We start from the raw sequence: 10,688 nt of genomic DNA on the forward strand, positions 1-10,688 counted from the left end.
ATCAGTCATTTGAATCTGAAACAATTGGGGTAGAAGGGTCAAATCAGCGTGGAGGGTTCTTGCCTAGTTCAAACTGTGGTTCAGAACTCACCTGAGTTTAAAGGACAACAGGGTGACAGATCATGTCTGGTATCTTCTGGAACTAGACCAGCCCTTTCCCTCATGTGGCCAACTGTTAGAGAGACCTAAGGAATAGTCAGAACAATAGATTTCCAGTTTCCTAGAACGGAGCAGTCTGAAGCTCTAGGGACGTGTATATTTTTTAATAATCTCTATCAGTGATTCTCAGTGACTCTAAAGCTTGGCCACTCTGGGTGGAGAGTCAGTGTGAACCAGACCTGGAATTCCAGATGAATCCCAACCCAAGCCTGTGGTCCTTGAACATGGGCAGTGTGACTCATCCCATGAGTGACTAGACATTCATTTCTTCCAAATTTTAGCATGCTTTTCTCCAATTTCCTAGATTCTTGTGCCTCACGCTTTTAGTGGGGGAAAAAATAGCTAATCCTGTTGTGGTAAAACTTTTGGTTTTCAATAGTACTGCTTGATGCAAGATATTTTTATTCCAGCGTGAACCTGAACAGCTGTGGTGAACTACGAAATGAAATCATGAATGATAGATTTCCTCATAAATTATACTTAAACATTTTACAATGTTAATAGTTCTATTTTTTTAAAAAAACTATAATCTGTAAACATGTAAGTGGAAGCTGTGAATTAGATTTCAAAATAGATGAGTAATTTTAGATTGCAACTTCCATTTTCATAGCACTCCAGTTTATTTTAAGGGACAATTAGTAACACTTGGAAAAAAATCTATCTAATTGCTAGATTAAATCAAACTGCACAGTACTTGGATGTTTTTGCCCTCATTAGGCCTATTTTTTTTTTCATAGTGACCAAAGCAATAAGGGAATAGAGGCAAAAAATAAAATCCGAGGGAAAATGCTTATAATAAACATAATTATCATTTTGAAATCAGCGCAGATTCACTTAGGCCAATAACTCCTTTCTAGGTCTCATAAATCATCTGTTGTTTCGACCCTGATGGCAGACACGGCCAAAGTGTTTTCCTGATGAGATGTAACTCGAACCTCTTTATGTCAAGTTCAAACAGTTGCTTATATGTAACGGGCCTTAACGTGTTTTCCAATGCCCCGATGAAAGCTCAGATTTCATCACCGGGAAAATAATGCCAAAGCTCTGGGGCCGCTAACTCATCATCAATTGATAAAATATGTACTTTGACTTGTCTTGTCCAGCCGCTAGTTTTTTTGGCCAGTTTTCAATACATGTGGCCCAGTAACACATTTAAATAAGGCCTATATTTGTTTCTTCCTTTCTCTGGATATTGGGGGCATAGTGTCCTTGAATAATTTTTATGAGCTGACTTAGCTTGGCCCTAAGATAAAGAAATCAGTTTAGCTTTTTCCTCCATGCCCAGAATTTCACAACACAGAGGATCTCGAGGGTAAATAATTTCGATTCCAGCCACTTGCGGAGAGCTTTAAACAAATCTCCGAAGGACTAATCAGGCCTAACTCCATCTCAATCTTGCACAAATATTTCCCAAGTTGGTTCTTCATTTCTGGTGGGTTTTCTGCTGAAACTCTCTATTTACCTACTTTAAAAATCCCCCAGTACGATTTTCAGATAATGGGAATGGGGGCAGGATTCTCACATCAACACAAACGGTTAGGTAAAGGAAATGGAGAGGGTGTGAGCTTCCAAAAGGGGCAACTTCTACCCAGCCTCTGCCAGTGGTGCTGTGTGGGCAAAGAGGAGCCTGTGTGACTCGATCTCCTGGCGTTTCGAGAAAAGTTGACATATGTGAAATCCCAATTTTAAAATCTAGGTGACTGATTTAAAACAATTTCAAACACTCTCCAAGCCAAACAGTACACTTCTGTTAAGACGCCTCTAGCCAGTCTGCAAATCCTCTAAGAACCATTGCTCTGTGGATTTATAGTCTCAGTGCTAAATCGGTTTAGAAATCTCACCCTGGATGGTTCTTATGTTACCACAATACATATATAATGCTACTAGGCGTCAACTGCTGTTAGACGTACAGCAGGAACAGAACAGACAAAAATGAAGCTTACATTCTAGCATACATCCATTTTCGTGGAATTCATAAAGGACGAGACAATGAAATGGGAGAAATCGGAGAACAGAGGCAGTCGCAACGCAATTTAGAACTAGGTGAATTTACCAGACACTCCTGCAAGCCATCCAGAATTTAATAAAATTAAAACTCTAAAGGCAAACTACTTCATGGAAAACGCAGCCATGTTTAAAGCCCCCTATTCAGAATAAAGTGTTTCTTTGTTCAACAGGTATCTGTGTAGTCCCTACTTCGTGCCAAGTGCCTTGCTCAGCAAAGGTGTGCAGTGGTGAACAAGAATAATGTGCCTTTAGCCATCTATGTTCAAGGACCAGAAGCAGAAAATCAATCAGAAAAAAAGAAAAATAAATAATAATAAGTAAAAACAGTGACGAATCATGATAAATGCTATGATACAATAGAGATCGATGGTCAGATTGAGAAACCTAGTTTAGAGAAGATAGTTAGGGAAGCTCTGCCTGAGGAAGTGGCATTTAAGGTGAGATCTGAAGAATGAGAAGAGAAGGTCACTTGGAAGAAGAGGATTGGGGAATGTTACTTAATAGAGGAAAGAGCACATGCAAAGGTCCTGAGGCTTGAAAAGGGTCACTTAGAGAACTGAAGTCTGGTGAGCCTAGAGGACAGTGGGCTGAGCCTGGAGGGACAAGCAGAGCCTTGTATCCTCAGTAAGAGCCTGGGATTTACTCTAAATTATGAAACAGTTTCAGTCGGGGCAGTGACATGCTATAATTTACACTTTTTGAAAATCACCATGGCCATTGTGTGTGCAAAAACCACCCAGGGGTCGGGCAAGTATTGACACAGGGAGATCGATTAGGAGGCCATTGTAAATAGTCATCATAGTTAGAGATAATGGTCGAGTACCCTAAGATTGTGGCTCTGGAGACAGAAAAGACATAGATTTCAGATACATTTTGTTTTGGGGCTTTCTCCTTAAGTCCCATGACTCTCTCTGTTTGCCTAGTCTTATATATATATATTTTTTTTTTGAGAAATAAAGACACAAGGTTAAAGTCAACTACAACTACACTTTCTGATATGAAAAGTCAGTGCAGGAAATGGCCAGTCCATTCTGCCCTTGTAATGACATCTCTGTGAACTGACATTCATGGACTTTAAGTCCACAAAGATAAAAATCAAGGGCATGATCCTGTCTAAATATCTCCCTTAATGCCAAAAACTTGGGTCACTAGGAGTTCTTTGGATTCTGAAAGATATGAACAGCATGATCGCTCTGCTTATCAAAATATCTTATGTGTTATTTTATTGCTTACTTGTTAAAAAAAAAAATAAATCTGACACCATAATTGCCAAAGAAGCTTCACTGTGACTCTTAACCAAATAAAATGAATGGGGAGTTAGTCTTGGAGAAAGTTTAAATGAGTCCATCAAACTGATCCGCGTTGAGACTTGGGATTCCCATGTCTTTTTTTTTTTTTTTTAAAGATTTTATTTATTTATTTGATAGACAGAGATCACAAGTAGGCAGAGAGGCAGGCAGAGAGAGAAGGGGAGCAGGTTCCCCGCGGAGCTGAGAGTCTAATGTGGGGCTCGATCCCAGGACCCTGGGATCATGACCTGAGCCAAAGGCAGAGGCTTTAACCCATTGAGCCACCCAGGCACCCCCGGGATTCCCATGTCTTATTTTCTTACTCCATGTGGTTAAGAACTCAGTGAGGCCAGCATGTGCCCAAGGGAGGCAGTGTTAAGGACAAGATAGGCTTGAAAATCAAGCCCTTTTGAAAAGGTAAATCAAAATAAATGTCTGATTTTTTTTTTTTTTTTTTTTTTTCAGCTCAAAGCAGGGAAGGGGCAAAGAGAGGGGCATGGGGAGGACGGCAGGAGCTCTCAGCCTCTCCGCAAGGGCAATGTTCTCTGAAATCCCCTCTCTCTCTGCCTCCAAGCCCCCTCGCCCAACTTCATCCTGACCATTCCCATTTAGCTTTCTGCAACCATTCCCAGCATAGCTTTCAACTGGGGAGAAAGAAAATGGGGAATATCTAATACAAGAGGACATGGTCGATTTATTAGGCTTGGGGTGTTGGAAGTTCCTCAAGGATCAACTTCGCAGGTGAACCAAGAATTAAGAAAAGGCTATAAATGCATAAAGAGCACAGCCTACCTCCCCGTACCTTCTGTTACCTTGCTGGGGACCCAGGATTCTCAAAGAACACCACTTCCTTTAGCTGATCTCTGGAGCTGTTTGTCCTAACCTCTCTTCTCCAGCCAATCCCACCTCAGACTAAAGTCAAGGTCACCAGCCTCTCGGACCATCCCGTTACAACTGTAAAAGATCCAACACTTAAACCAGTGCATCCGGGGCTGCTATGGGGGCTAACCTAATAACAGAGGAAACAGAGTTTGACAGAAATTCAGTCTGTCTGTCGTGTCCGCCCCCCCCCACCCCCGCCACCCCGGTCCCCGGGGTTTTCAACATCCTGGGAAACCCACAAGGTCTGAATGCAAGGCTTCTTCCCTCAGTGCTGCCTCTGTGGACAGGCCATTGTTTAAGGATGAGAACAGCAAACAAGGGTCCCTACGGTGTCAGGCAGCGTCCTGAGAGCTTTACTCCCACCACCTCCTTTAGTTCTCACAATGGCTCTGTGGAGCCAACCAGCTGGTCAGTGCACAGGCTCCCTTAACACCCTTCCTCCCCTCTAATCCCCAATCCCCGCCCCCTGCTGGAGTTCCTTGTAGGTCTATTAACTGGTGATAAGTATTCTTGTAGGATTTTTCCCTCTCCTTTCCAGCTTACACCTTACACATTTGGGTTTGAGTCAAAGGGATAAAGTAGGGAGAGGAATGTGGGCATAGCATTAACCACAACATCTAACATCTAGGGGATCTGCCAGACTCGCTAATAATTCTACAATGATGATCCATCTCACCTTTGCAACAGATCTCAGAGGGCAATGCTATTACCCCCAGTAATCATGAGGGATGAGGAAGCCAAGACACAGAGAGCTTGAGTAAAGGTCCAAATCACACACAGGAAGGAGCAGAGCTGAGATGGGGAGTCAGGCTGACCCGTTTGGGAGGGCAAGCTCTCAGCCTCTTACCCTGTGCCCTGCAAGCCCTGCAAGGACTCATCATTTGTGTTCTCTTTGGTCTTTGCTGTAAGATGAGAGGGCTCCACTGGGTAGCTAATACACTCCCCAGATCCTCGATGAAGGACACGGGTCCACCCTCCCAGCTGCGGGACCCAATGGCTACTACTGATAGCTCTCCAAGGCTTCCCTTGGTGGGAGAGAGTCACCTGTGGTCAACGCGATACCCCTCCCCAGGCAACCCGCATACAATGACTACATGTAGAGATAGGGAAGCTCTGGCCCCTCGCCCTACACTTGAGTCAACCCTGAGTTCCCCACTGGGTAGACTGAGGTCTTTGCTGCATCTTCAATGGCAGTCTCCTTCCTCCCTATTCAGCTTCCCTTCCTTCATCCATCACAACCCAACAGTTGTTGATCCTAAGACCATGTCCAATGCCCTCCCAGCACACAAATCTCAAAGTCTGTTTTCCCAGGAATTCAGCTCGTGATGACCACCAAGCATCCCCGTGCCCTCTCCCAGCCCCCTCTCTGGACCTCATGAATGCCTGTCATCATGAGCAGAGAAGGGGGAGGGAATGAGCACCAGGCATGCCCTCACACTGTGCAGGGAGCTGTCAGGAACACCATAGTCTAGCCCTCTCTCCAGCGTTCATACACCAGCCCCTACCCAGGGTGGAAGGGAGAATGTAGGACTGAGGAGTGGATACACCGATCATGACGTTTCTAGTGGACCCCTGCTATATCTACCCTTGGGGGCCAGTTGGTTTCCTCTGACCTGGGGGTGCTTGATTTGCTGCCTTTCAGGCATTCCCATCCCTTCATCTGTGATCAGGATCGAGCTCTTTGAGGAGCCTAAAGCAACTTGAAAGGAAAAAACAGGGCAGATACGATGTCTTCATCCCTCTTTAAGATCAGGGCTTTTCATCAAGGCTAACAGTTAATTGAGTATTGACTTTCTGAGGTTTGGGGTGAAGCAGAGAAGAGAAGCATCCGTGGTCTGCTAGAAGGGAAAGGAGCATTTATTGAGTCCCTGCTCAGGATTGGTATGATACCTGTTTTATCAAGGAGATAATTAAGGCACTTACTCAGGATCTACTAAAAAGTGGCAGAGCTGGATGCAAACCCGTTTCATTCTGTTTCATTACAAGCACGGGCACGGGGCCCTTTCTTTTCATGCTGCCCTTTCTATCAGACTTGTCTTTTAGAAATGATCAAATTGTAATTTTTCTTCCTTCTCCAATATCATCTCCTAATTCACAAAAAAACACAATGCCAATTTCTAACTATTTTAAAAACCATATTCCCATCTCCTCTACAGATGACTCCTCCGGGGCGCTCCACACACCTACAACCCACACCAGCTCCCGCCCTCCCCAGAGCCCCAACACACTCCTTTGCCAAGTGCTTGTACCACCTGTGAGGCTCACTTGAACCTGTGGCTTCAACTGTCCCAGGGCTCCTGAGCAAAACCTGAACTGGTAGAGACCTGTCTCTTTTCCAATTCCTAAAACCTCAATGTCCACTATCCACTTGTTCCTAAAGCCATGAAGTACTTGTACTCCCGAATCCTATTGAGAAATGCAGACATGTCAAAGTCTTATAGACTGAAGAACTTAAAGAATTACAGAGCTGGCAGGGTCTTCATCCATTTTACAGATGAAGATACTGAGGCCCAAGATCACACAGTGAGTTTACAGGTCAAGTCTCCTCCTTGGGTCAGTAACAAGATTCGACAAGCACTGTACTTTCAGTCACTGATGGGGCTACTCACTGACAAAGAGTTCGAACTCTAGATTCAGACTGCCCGAGGGTCCAAAGCCAGTGTCTGCTACTTGCTCACTGTGTGACCATGGACAAGCTTCTCAACATCTCTGTGTTTCATCCAGAAACTGGGAATAATAGAAGTACCAGCTTCATAAGGTTGGTTGAGAATTAAATGGTTGAGTATGTGTAATTGTCCAAAGTAATTGTTCAACAAGTGTTCATTATTCATTATTATTTCATCCAATGCACTGAAGATTTTAACGAAACAGGATTACTGAAATTTCCTGCAGTGGTTGGAGAGACTTCCAGATGTTGGTGGGCATTACAGGAGAGTAGGCAAGAGGAACCATGAGAATGAGTTGTCAGGGTCCATATCTTGGTTCTGGCTTTTTGTGCTTAAGAGACTCAGGAAATTATTTAATTCTTTGTGCCTCAGTGCCCTCATCTCTAAAATGGGAGAAATGAAAAGTATTGAGCAAAAAGGGCTGCTAGGAAAACTAAATGAAACAATCTAAGCTCAGTACCCTGTACATAAAGACTTAATATGTGTCGGCTCTTGGGGCGCCTGGGTGGCTCAGTGGGTTAGGCCACTGCCTTCGGCTCAGGTCATGATCCCGGGGTCCTGGGATCGAGTCCCGCATGGGGCTCTCTGCTCAGCAGGGGGTCTGCTTCCCTTCATCTCTTTCTGCCTGCCTCTCTGCCTGCTTGTGATCTCTCTCTGTCAAATGATTAAATAAAAAAAATCTTAAAAAAAAAAAATGTGTCGGCTCTTAACCTATAATAAGGTAGGTATTCATTATATATATCATACATTTTATAGATTATTACGGAACAAAAGGGACTTCTCTCCATTGATTTTAGTCCAGTCATTTGGAAAGTCCACAAAAGAATTACTCAGTCTATATAAAGTTTTGCATTTACAAAATGATTGCTAATCACTGCATAATTTACTTAACCAGTTAATGTGCATTACTCAAAATAGCCCTGGGAAATTATCTGAGTTTGTCTCTATTTGTGATAAGTCTTAGAAACCTGAGGTCACAGAAGGAGTTGTCAGTAGAATTACAAAAGGAACTTGCAGCCATCTCCCTGAAATGAGCTTCTCTATCTCTCCTTGATCATTTATCCCCATCAGAAGCAGACACAGTGCCTGTGTAGCTGGGCGTCAGTGGGTGACCTGACTGCACACGGGCTATAAGGGACTCAGTCCAGGAGATTCCTGTTCACACCCTGGCAAGTGTGGCTCAAGAGGCAACTGAGGGCACCAGGCGGGCGGCACACTCTGATCTGGGGCTGATGGGTAAGAAGGGGACCAGCGTAAAAGCTGGGAAGTAACGCTAATGAACTCCGGATTCTGAAAATACCTGAAAGACAGCCGGAAAGAGTGAAGTGACTTCTGTGGTTGAGGTGAAGGGGAAAGAATGATTTTGGCAAAAGCCTGCACCATATCTAAAGAAATGCAGTATCCCCAACGGTGTGTCCTCACGGAGCCGTCCCTGTGTTCACGGCCCACATTGTCCCAAGGACAGAGTCACCTGGCAAGAGCCAGGAGTAAGTTTCCGAAGCCTGGAGCCAAACTCCCTCAGGAAAACAAAAGCAGGCCCCGTCTAACTCAGGAGCCTGACCAGAAACCGGCTCCGCCTCCACCGCCCCCCCCCGCCCCCCCCCACCCCCCACCTGCCCTGCCCTTGCGGAAGACTCCGGGGCAGGCGGGCCCCCAACAACCTGTCCCTGGGCAATAGCCACACCTCATTACAGCTGAACGGATCACTTCACAGGCAAATGCACCCGATAGGAATCAGGTCAAATCAGTTTTATATCCTGAAATCCCTGTTCACTATTCCGGACAGATGAGCCCATTTCCCCTACTAATGTCCCATGTGCAAATGGGTGGCTAGAGTTTTCTTTTACACAATAGCAAGGAACCAGGTGGCAAAAATCAATCAATCAAACAAACAAATATATATATATATATATATATATATATATATATATATATTAAAAATAAAAGCAAAAAATCCCCTTGTAAATCAAATTGTATGTGTGAGGTGTGTGTGCATACTCGTTTTTGAGAACTATATGGTTTTAAATATAATAGGAGAGCTTGCAGCTTCAAGGACTCCTCCCTTTGGGATGAAAGAGGCTCTTGTTTTGTTTGTTTGTTTAAAGAATGATTTTTTTGCCACTTGTTTCTTGAAATAAAACATACCTTTCCACTGAAAGTACTCTACTTCTGGGAGATGAAAATGATGCTCAGGAAAGACAATGAATAATTGTGGCAAAACAATATTGATGGGTAATAGCCTGTCTTTCTTGACCTCTGACCTGAAAAACAAGGCCTGCCATAAAAGGCCCCCAGGAGCCTTTGTTATAAAGCAGGTTTATTTACATAACACAACAGAGTTTCAGGAAACACTCCAAGGCTACTCTTTCATTCCAACTCAAGCAAGGAGGGTGGAAGGACAGATGGCAAACCCAGTGACTTTAAGTCCAGTGAGTTCTAGAGACATCCCAAAGACCCCTCTCCAGAACAGCCTTCCTGTGTGGTGTGGGGGCTGGGTTTCCAACTAGGCCTCATTTCTTTCCCGACGTGTTTTAGATCGCTCCAGGCTGGCTGAGTTAGAATTCAAGCTCCATCCATAAAATACCACCTACCCCTCTTTTATCACATGACCACACAATTTGGGATCCTCCGGGTGTGATGGCTCATGAAAATGTGCCCTTTGTCCATGAAATCGGTCCACCAAACCAAAACACCAGCCCTGCGGAGGATGGCTGGCCTGTGCGGGCCCTGAAAGTCAACCACCAGGCATTTCTTTCAGGCTGAGAAAGGAGGGGCAGGTATTCTAAATGTCAAGGCCCTCTATTTGGAATACCCAGTGTCCCCATTTTAAATCTGGGAGGCATCAGCAAAGAGCATCCTGGCATGTCTTAATGGTTGCCAAGGGATGAAGGGTGATTAGACAGATGCTTGTGCCCAGCTGTTCCCCAGCTCCACTGAGGTTAGAGCAAAAAATAACATTTTAGATCAGTATGGGGGGAGGGCAGGTCATTTAGAGACAAGAATAGAAAGTATTTAGGAACTAGAAGCTTTCACAAGGAAGGTGCTCAGTATACATGAGCTCAGTTGCTTGGATGAATGAACAGTTGGATGAAGTTGTAGGATCCTCTGTCTTCAATGTACTAGGCTCATTCCTAAATATATCTGAGGCATGGGCAACATGTGAGCAGCTATCCCCATTAGTTCTTTAAATCCCTAAGACTTTACAGTCCCAGAGACATTTTATTCGGAGTCTCCCCTGGGGCCAGGCCCTGAGAATTCCCCTGAGGAGCTTCGGCCCAGTGAAAGAGAACAAGACCTAAACAGAGTCATACCGAGCAGGAATGCCTGATGAGGGGAAGCTCCGTAGAATTTTTAATTCAGAATAGGAAATTCTGCTTCCCGTTCAGCTTGTGGACTGAATACAAGCATTTGTTGACAATTTTAAATGAATTCTTTCAGCCATCAAATATTTATTAGGTGTTGACTATATTCCAGGCACATTCTGCACAAGGGAGATAAAGTAGTATATGTAACAGAAAATCTTGGCTGGAGCGCCTGGGTGGCTCAGTGGGTTAAGCCTCTGCCTTCGGCTTGGATCATGATCTCAGGGTCTTGGAATCGAGCCCCGCATCGGGCTCTCTGTTTGATAGAGAGCCTGCTTCCCCTCTCTCTGCCTGCCTGCTTGTGATTTCTTTTTCTCTCTCTC

The sequence above is a fragment of the Mustela nivalis genome, assembly GCF_964662115.1.
Source record: "Mustela nivalis genome assembly, chromosome: 4".
In the NCBI taxonomy this organism is placed as follows: Eukaryota; Metazoa; Chordata; class Mammalia; order Carnivora; family Mustelidae; genus Mustela; species Mustela nivalis.